This window comes from Condylura cristata, unplaced genomic scaffold (assembly GCF_000260355.1).
Source record: "Condylura cristata isolate star-nosed mole 26May11 unplaced genomic scaffold, ConCri1.0 scaffold00031, whole genome shotgun sequence".
NCBI lineage: Eukaryota > Metazoa > Chordata > Mammalia > Eulipotyphla > Talpidae > Condylura > Condylura cristata.
In genome coordinates, this window is record NW_004567132.1 from 58,615 (window position 1) to 68,302 (window position 9,688).

Below are 9,688 nucleotides of genomic sequence, written 5' to 3' on the forward strand. Positions count from 1 at the left end.
GCAGCAGCTGAGACAGAAACCCTAGATTGGGGTCCGCAGCTACTGCCAACTCAATAAGGGGGACGGGTCTCCTATATAGGTCCTAAGCTCAGATTACAAAGGGGTGACTCATCTCTGTGTCCTTGATGTGAGGCCCAGTTCGTTATTACCTTCAGCTAGTCCCATCCAGGATGCAAGGCCCAGTTAATTGGATGCAAGGCCTAATTTATTACTGCCCTTATCCAGTCCCTCAGTAAATCTCCACAATTGTTCACTCCCAACACCGTTGTCAACTTCCCCACTTCCCCACCAGGGTGATGCCAGGTTCCAGCAGAGACAAGAAGAGAGAAAGAGAGGGAATCTGAGGAAGAGGGAGGTAGCAGGATGGAGGGCCAGATGGAGAGCAGGATGAGGAATCCCCATGAAGAAGAGGGTCAGACAAGTCTGGGAGGGAAATAGCACCACCCAAGTCAAGAAAAACGGTGCCATAGACTACCTCTGCACGGGTCTCTCATCCACATCTCTTTCACCCGGTCCAGGGCTGAGAAATCAACACAGCTCCTTGACAAGTCTCCCTTTGCTCCACGTGGATTCCTCAGGTCTCCTTCTGGCTCTACTAGCTGCTTCCCTGCTCCTCACCTCAGTCTCAGGTTCAGCTCCTCCTCCCTCCGTGCCCAGCTCCACCCTCCATTGTGTGGAACCAGGAGCCTGGAATGCCCCCTTCTCCTGGGTATCCAGACTGTGACATCACTACCATGGATTCTAAAATTCACACCACAGTGCTAGTGCAGTTCAGGGTGGTATAATTTACTTCTTTCCTTGAAAAGGTGTATTTCTTGATGCATACAGAACTGGGGTGCAGGCCTGAGGTGCACGGGCAGTGAGAGGATTCACCAGAGACAAATTGGGGAGCAGAACAGGAAGCTGGACAGGGAACCCTGCTGAGGGGAGCAGCAGGGCAGGTCAGGAGAGGTCCGCCACACCATGTGAGTCAGCTCCGGGGCAGGATGGAACTCACGCTGAAGACGCTGTGGCTGCTGTGCCTGAAGCCGCTGCGACACCAGGGAGGGCCCAGAATTTTGGTTTGGGTACACTTCTGAGAGCTGCAGCGGGGTCCAACTTGTGCTGCAGCGGCCTTGGCTGACTTTGTAGTGCAGCGCTAGAAGCCGCTGCACCGGCCACCACGGAGGGTCCGGGGTACAAGTATTCTTAAGATGGTATGCATAAAGGCAGGAAAAGTGTGTCTAAGATACTGAAGGTTTGGTGGGAAACTCTCTAGAGTGTATGCATGTCCAGGCCTAGCTTCCATCTCTTGTACTAAGTGCTTCTGTGAGTACATTCATGGGCACTTGCTACTATTTTAGAAAGGGAATAAAAGACAATATGTAAAATGGTGAATTTTATATTGCATGATAGGAATACTCAATCTTCTTGTCGGACTACCTACTACTCCATTGGACACTATTAGATAATAATCTGGGTTCATTGTCATGATTAGAAGTCATGATGCTGGTATTCCAGAAGCTTAAAAATGACTTATTTTCAAGAGCTCTCTATAAAAGGACTAGGAAAACTTGACCCCCCACACACACACACAAAAAGTCAAACCACCATTTCTGTGAGTGATGGAAGTAGAGACACTGAAAAAGAAGAAAAGTTTTTGAACCTTGACACAAAGTCGGAACAGCCCATTTTGAAGAGAACACTTCAAAATTGCAAAGTCATCGCAAAGTCATCGTATTAACTCAAGGCTATCATCAAACCAGTGAAAATTATGCAGTATCCCAGGCCAGAGGAAGCCTGTCGTGGTATCGCACCCCATATCCACAAGCTGCAAGCAGCGGAAATTCTGATTCCTTGTCACTCGTTCTGTAACACCCCTCCCCTCCCGGTAAGAAAGACTGGAGCAACTGATTACCGACCAGTACAATATCTACGAGGAGTCAATGAGAGGGTTGAAGACATTTATCCCACCATCCCAAACCCATACACTCTGTTGAGCCACCTCTCCCACTCTCTAACTTGGTATACCACACTAGATCTGAAGGACGCCTTCTTCAGCATCCCTCTGGCCAAGGTCAGCCAGCCCCTGTTTGCCTTTGAATGGCAGCAGGAAAAATGGGGGGAGATCAAGACAGGTAACGTGGACCAGATTGTCCCAAGTGTTCAAAAACTTTCCCATCCTTTTTTTTTTTAAAGATTTATTTATTTATTTATTTGTGCATACAGAACTGGGGTACAGGCAAGAGGCTCAGGAGCAGAGTGGGGAGCAGAACAGGCAGATCGACGAAGTACACTGCTGAGGGAAGCAGCAGGCGGGTCAGGAGAGGTCTGGCTCGCCATGTGGTCTCCTCCGGGGCAGGCGGCAGGCGGGAATCAAACTCATGCGGAAGTGGCTTCAGATTCTCAGTGCTGTGCTTTAACCCGCTGCGCCACCAGGGAGGGCCTTTCCCACCCTTTTTAATGAAGCCCTAGGACTCTTTTGTCAGGCACATCCATACATGACACTGCAAAAACATGTGGATGACTTGCTGCTGGCCGCAGCCACACCAAACGAATGTGAGGAGGCCACTTATTACAGGAATTGGGGGACCTGGGTTATCGGGCTAGTGCTAAAAAAGCACAGATCTGCCAATGCTCTGTGACCTACCTAGGGTATAAGTTAAAGGAAGGAACTCTTTGGCTAACAGATGCCGTGAAAGAGACTATTCTTAGAATTCCAACCCCTACAACTCCCAGGAGGTGCGGGAATTCCTGGGCTTGGCGGGGTACTGCATACTATGGATACCGGGGTATGCAGAAATTCCTCGCACACTGTATGAGGTGACTAAGGAACAGAAAAAGTGGTGGTGGGGAGGGGAGCAGCAACTAGCTTTTGATCAGTTGAAGACGGCCTTACTCGAGACACTGGTCTGAGCATTCCCAGACCCCTTGAAACCATTTGCCCTGTTTGTGGACAAAAAGAAGGGAATAGCAAAAGGGTTCCTAGTACAAAAATTGGGGCCATGGAGATGACAGGTGGCCTTTCTGTCCAAGAGAGTGGCCGCAGTAGCCTCAGCATGGCCCCCTTGCCTCAGATTCATCACTGCCATTGCCTTGCTGGTCCGCGATGCAGACAAACTGACCTTTGGGCAAAACTTAAAGGTGACCGCCCCCCACCTGGTGGAGGACATTTTAAGGCAGGCTCCGGGAAAATGGATGACCAATGCTCGGCTCACTCACTATCAAGGGCTCCTGCTAGATTCCCCCAGGATCACCTTTTCGGACCCAGCCGCCCTGAACCCAGCCACCCTGTTACCGACTCCAAATCTCCAGCCACCGATCCATGACTGCACAGAGATTCTAGCAGAAGTTACCCAGATGCGGGACGACTTGCAGGATACCCCGCTACAAAAGTGTGAGTTGACCTAGTACACTGATGACAGCAGTTTCGTACTGAACGGGGAACGGAGAGCAGAGGCAGCTGTGGTGGACCAACAGGGGAAGGTAGTCTGGAGCAGTGCCTTGCCAGCATGTACGTCCGCACAGAAGGCTGAACTGAAAGCCTTGGCCGAGGCCCTTGAGCGGGCAAAAGGGAGACTTGTAAACATCTATACAGACAGCTAGTAAGCCTTTGGCACAATCCATGTGCACGGCGCCATCTACCGGGAAAGAGGCTTCATGACTGCTGAAGGAAAGGAGCTGAAGAACCTGACCGAAGTTAAACGACTCCTGACAGCTGTAGAGAGGCCTAAAGAAGTGGCAGTGATACACGTCCCAGGGCACCAGTCGGCTAGGACCCCAGAAGCCGTCAGAAATAGCCAAGCAGACGCTGAGGCTCGCAGAGTGGCTGCCACGTCAGAGGGAAGAGCCATCACCATAACAGCTGTGGGATCTGCCCATGCCCGAGTACCCTGTACTGACCCCTCATCCTGAATATGCAGACAGTGATCTTAAGTGGATAAAGAACCGCCTGGGAGACACTGAGATGACAAGGGAAAGTGAATGGAGGTGAGACCAACAAGGAAAATTAATCTTGCCAGAAAGACTTGGGAAGTTTCTCCTTGTAAATCTACACTGGTCCTCCCATTTGGGCTGGAAGAAAATGCTGACCCTGTTTGAGTTCGCCCAGCTGCACTTTCCGCACCAAGGCCCCACAGCGAAACAAATAATGGAGGAATGCAAGAGCTGTCTGGCGATGAGCCCTAGCCTAAAGGGACCCACACACACAGGTACTCAGGAGAGAGGGAGGGTCCCGGGAAGAAACTGGGAGATAGATTTAACCAAGGTAAAACCAGGCAAGTTTGGATACAGGTATTTATTAGTATTAGTGGGCACCTTCTCGGGGTGGGTGTAGACGTTCCCAACTAAAAAGGAGACAAGCCAGGTGGTCGCCAAGCTATTGCTGGAGATCATTCCTCGCTATGGAGTCCCGGAGATAATAGGGTCAGATAATGGCCTGGCTTTCTTCGGCAAGGTCCTGCAAGGAATGGCCCTAGCCATGGAGACAGATTGGAAGCTGCATTGTGAGTATAACCTCCAGAGCTCTTGGCAGGTAGAGAGGATGAATCGGACCATTAAGGAGACCTTCTCATAATTGGCAATAGAAACTGGGTGATGCTCCTCCCTTTGGCTGTCTTCTGGGCCCACAACTCGCCATATGTCCACAGACTCACGCCTTTTGAAATCATGTATGGCGCTCCACCTCCCATTACTAGGAGGACCCTGCCCCTGGAAATTTCGGCCCCAAATTATTTAACCATGTTGCAAGCTCTAGTCCAGGTACAGCAACAGATCTGGCCACTGGTTCAAGCATACCATAAAGGGCCCATGGCTCTGGACCAGGAACATGGCATAGTCCCTGGGGATTGGGTTTGGGTCAAGCGGCACAAGGTAAAGGATCTGGAATCCAGGTGGAAAGGTCCTTTCACTGTACTAATGACCCCCCTGAGGAGACCAGGTATGCCTCTTGGCTTGCAGGTGTTTAGGCCAGAACAAGGCAGGAGCCTTTTACGGCCATTACCATGGCCGTATTTATCTATTTATCCTGGGGATAGCTGGTGTGGGGATCGGAGCGGCCTCCCTGGTGAATCAACAACAAGGTATGACCTCCCTAAGAGCAGCCATTGACGAGGATCTAGAGAGAATAGAGACTTCGATCTCACACCTTCAAAAATCCCTCACCTCTCTGTTTGAAGTGGTGTTGCAAAATAGAAGAGGACTAGACTTGCTGTTTCTTCAACAAGATGGACTCTGTGCCGCCCTAGGGGAATAAAGTTGCTTCTACACTGACCATACAGGCATAGTCCGGGACTGTATGGCTAAGATCAAAGAAGGAGCAGGAACTTCAGGAAGGATGGTTTGAGTCATGGTTTAATCGTTCCCCTTGGCTGGTCACTTTGCTCTCAACTTTGGCAGGCCCCCTCATGGTACTGTTGCTTTGTTCACCGTTGGATCTTGTGTCCTCAACCTACTGGTGGCCTTCATTAGGGAGCGCATCAGCACGGTCCAACTTATGGTACTCAGAGAGCGGTATCTTAGACTCCCGACAGGTGGGCCCAACAAGAATGATTCCTCGTTATGATCAGAAAAAGGGAGGAAATGTTGGGCTTGAACAATTATTTAGCCCCTCTGCCTACCTTTGAGTCTGTGTGACATCCCTAGGCCCAGGCAGATGTGCAGGCAGATACCGCATCCTGGCATTAGTTCCTGGAACCGGTCGAAACTGGATCCTGATATCAGTTCCTGACTCACGACTGAGCCATCTATTCCTGGAAACAGGCCCTTGTGTGGTTGAACTGTTATGCAAGCTGTGACACTTGTTAATCTTTGAATTCATTTGCTACGTTGAATTTGCATGGGCTTTGAATTTGAGCAGGCTATGACGCATGTAATGGCCAATGAGGCCTATATATTCCCTGACATTACTCTGGTCAGGGTCTTGCTCCCGTTGTGTGGCCAGAGTGCCTGCAAGAAAGCTTGGCCCCAGCTAGCTGGCTTAATAAACTCCACTTGCTTGTGCATCTCCGGTCTTGTCCTTTGTCGCGGGAAGCAACCAGGTAGTTTCAGACCCTAACAACTATTAGATATCTGGGCTCATTCTCATGATTAGAAGTCATGATGCTGGGATTCCAGAAGCTTAAAAATGACTTCTTTTCAACACACACACACAAAAGCCAAACCAACATTCCTGCGGGTGATGGAAGTGGAAACAATGAAAAAGAAAAGGAAAAGCTTTTGAAACGTGACACAAAATCGGAACAGCCCATTTTAAAGAGAACGTTATTCCACACTGCAAAGTCATCATATTAACTCTTTTCACTTAGTAAAGTGGGTAATAGCGTGCGCCACTGACGTCAAGCTGACATCACGCTAACAAGACGACAGTGACTCCACAGACATGAGGCTGGCAGCAGAGCTCAGGGACGGGGAGAAGGAACCAGGGACCTGGGGCATAGGTGGGGCCTGAGGGGCTGTGGGCTTAGGCCTCAGGCCTAAGCATGAAGGACAACCAGGTGGGGAAGGCCCTGCAGCCAGGCAAAGGCTGTTAAGACCAAAGGCACCAGCAGGGGGCACTCCAATACCACGAGTGAAGCCCGGGGTCCTTGAAGTCAGGAGGCTGCAGCCCTCCAGCCCAGTGCCCTGGGGTGGGGGAGTGCTAGGGGTCCAGCCGGGGCCCACAGACTGAACCCTTGGCAGCAACGGCGACGCCCCACCATCATTCCCGCGCCCACAGCAGGGTATGGGTACCCACCTTTTCAGCTGATTTTATTCCACCTTGTCAGGCCCCCTGGCCGGTGTTCCACCTTTACAAACACCATTTGCTGTCTTCAGCCATCAACTTTGTCACCTTCGTCCCCAAGTCCCGTCCATGGCTGTGGCGCCTTCCAGAGGGAGTCTCCTTTTTTTGATCAGTGCAATTTGTGAATGTTTGACCTCCATGGCCATTAGGTCTGTTCATTTGATTGCCCCTAGGAATGTGTACACCTCTTCTCTCAGCTGGATGGCCCTCTTGTTCCTTTTTCTCCTTTGACAACGGCTGCTGCTAGTGAATTCCTTTGGTTTTCAGTAGGTGCCATTTCCGTTTCTTTTATGGCTCAGGGCTCACCAGCATCTCCATAGTACTTCAATAAAGGCATTTCTATAATGGTGTACACCTTGATGATATGACTGATGGCAGTTTTATGAGATGCCACCTGGCAGCTGGGGTGGTGGTCGCAGAGGAAGCCATGGGACAAGCTGCCTGGCCAGCAAGCAGGGACCCCTGTCAGAGCTTCAGCATATGCGCCCACAGAGGTGGGGCTGTGGCACAGGCACGGCTGTGGGTGCAGCTGCGGGGCTGGCGCCTGCGTGGCAGCGCTTGGGGTCTGGGTGCCCCATTCATGCCCGTCCAATTGCTTCAACCTTGCCTGCTTTCCACCATCACCGTTGCAGTATTTGGAACTGAACCGCAGTGATATCCCTTTTCTTCCCCAGGAGCTGAAGTCCTCCCCACCGCTCAAATCCAATCACCTGTCCCACAGGCATCCTATAGGCTAGCTCCTGCATTGGGTGAGGTTTGGAGGCTTTTCTTTCTTTAGCTTTTCCACTCTTTCACATTATGAATGACAAGAACTAACCATTTTGGGAGCAATGTGGCCCGGAGCCATGAGCCAGGTCACCTTACTTCCCCAACCCCACCTGTGGTCTGCTCTTTGGCCTGTGAGGGGAATCTCTGACCACACAGGGGCAGCAAAACATCGCGTGTAGCCTCCTCAGCAAGGCCTCCTCGGCAAGGCCAGTGTCTTGCCAGGCTTTCTTCGGTGCCACGGATATACTTGCAGAGGGGCTACAGTTCAGAGAAGATACGACGTGCAGGGGAGGGTCAATACGGGCTCCAGAAGACACAGTGTGGGCTCCAGTCACCGAGGGACAGTAGGAACTCTTTGCAAACTGGCCCGGGGATCAACCTCCCCAGCGTCTACAGTCAGCACACTTGCCAAGGAAGACCCATGGAGTGAATGCCAAGCCTCTGAGAGGTGAGGATCACCCACACCAACAGCCCTGGCACTGAACCAGAAGGCACAGGCCATGGGCACCCATGACTCCACGGTCACAGGCGGGCCTGGGATGCATCTGCAATCAAGTCAGCAGTGGCCAGACAGGACCGCTGCCCAGATTTTAGCCATCCATAGTTCTCCAGGCAAGCCCGGTGCCCACAGCAGCCCCCAAGGCCAAGTTCACTGGCAGCCCCCAAGCAAGAGGCCAAGCCATCTCCGTGAGGAAAAGGCTCTAGGGAGCCCACTCCCGGGAACACCATGACAGCCTCCTTCAGTCCCTCCATCGCCAAGGGTCTCCCTCTCTGTGTGTCCCCAGGACTTGGGCTCACACACTTGAGACCACCCACCCATGGCTCCACGTACCCAATGAACACACAAACACACAATCACACGCACAAACAGCCACACCTCACCCATCAGGCCTTCTTCAGCAGGGTCTGTCCAGGGCACTCGGGAAGCCTGCGCTAGTTCTTCCCATGGTGCTAGCGGTCTGACATGTGCTTGGGCCCTGCAGCCTGGCTGGGACCCAAGCTGCGCTTGCACTTCCACTTGTCTTCTTGGGGAGCAGTGGGCTTCCTTTTGTCCAGAGGGCAAGCCAAAAGCACGGCTTTGTGAAGGCAGGAGACAGGGATGCTTCTCTGGCAAGGGGAAGACTCAAACATGCACAGCAAGGGCCCGATGGCCAGCCTGCCGCGGTCGTACTCACGTGGTGGGCTGATGTCTTGCTTCTGATTGTTGAGGATTCACTTGGGGGATCAGAGCTGGGGTGGAGGGCAGTGGCAGTGGCAGTGGAGTGCGGTGAGAGGATTCAGCAGAGGGAGGCTGAGAGAGGGGGTTCCATTTCCACTGAAATCCACCGCCACCGAGGAGAATAGCAAGGAGACGAGAGGTCAGATACACCATGGGGGACAGCGCCCCAGGCCTGGGAACGAACTCAGGCAGGCCCAAGGGACGACCTGGTGTCCTCACTCAGAGACCGAAAGCCCTGCAGGGGCAGGCAGGCCCAGGCTGACTGTGTAGCACTTGCCGAGGCAAGCTCACAGTGCAAGCCCTGTGGCTGCCATGAACAAGTCTATGCCTGGCTGGGGCAGCACAGAGCCTTCTTCACTCACTGGGAAGTGTTTCCAACCTTCAGTTGCCCTCCCAGCAGACCACCTGTGGTTTCTCTGTCAGGGTGTGGCTGAATCCAATTGCGGAGTCTTAGGTCATCTTGGCTGGTAGAGTGTGGCTGTCGGTCCATGCCGTGTGATCTGGTTTTTGGGGTGTGCGGAGAGTCTTGCGGTTCCCTCCGGGACAGGTTTCTTCATGGAGCTGGCTGCTCAGGGCTGGCAAGCAGCTTCTGAGGCCACTCTGTCCGCGAGACAGAGGCACCCTCCTCTTAAAGGAGCAGGGCTCTGAGGGAAAAGGCCAGAGGAGTCAAGGACTCATGTGAGGGCCCAAGCAGGCAGCCAGACCTGCTCACAAGGGAAAGGTTTGCTGCCTGCTTGAAATGTATAAAATAAACCTCTGCTGAAGGCAGAGCAGGAACTTATACCCAACTCCCATTCCGGTGTCTTCCTCGCAGCCGCTCCCCTTTTTTTCCCCCCTTTTTCCTCTTTTACTAGGAATCTCTGCTTGCCGATGCCATTTCCACCCTGAGACCCTGCCTGCTCTGCCCCCCAATAATCTATGATCGGGGACAATAATCTATG

General features: G+C 52.4%; 1 pseudogene; it reads left to right on the forward strand.

Annotated features, from left to right (window-relative positions):
• Positions 1 to 1,753: 1,753 nt before the first annotated feature.
• Positions 1,754 to 7,497, forward strand: LOC105854244 (annotated as a pseudogene).
• The last annotated feature ends 2,191 nt before the right edge of the window (positions 7,498 to 9,688 follow it).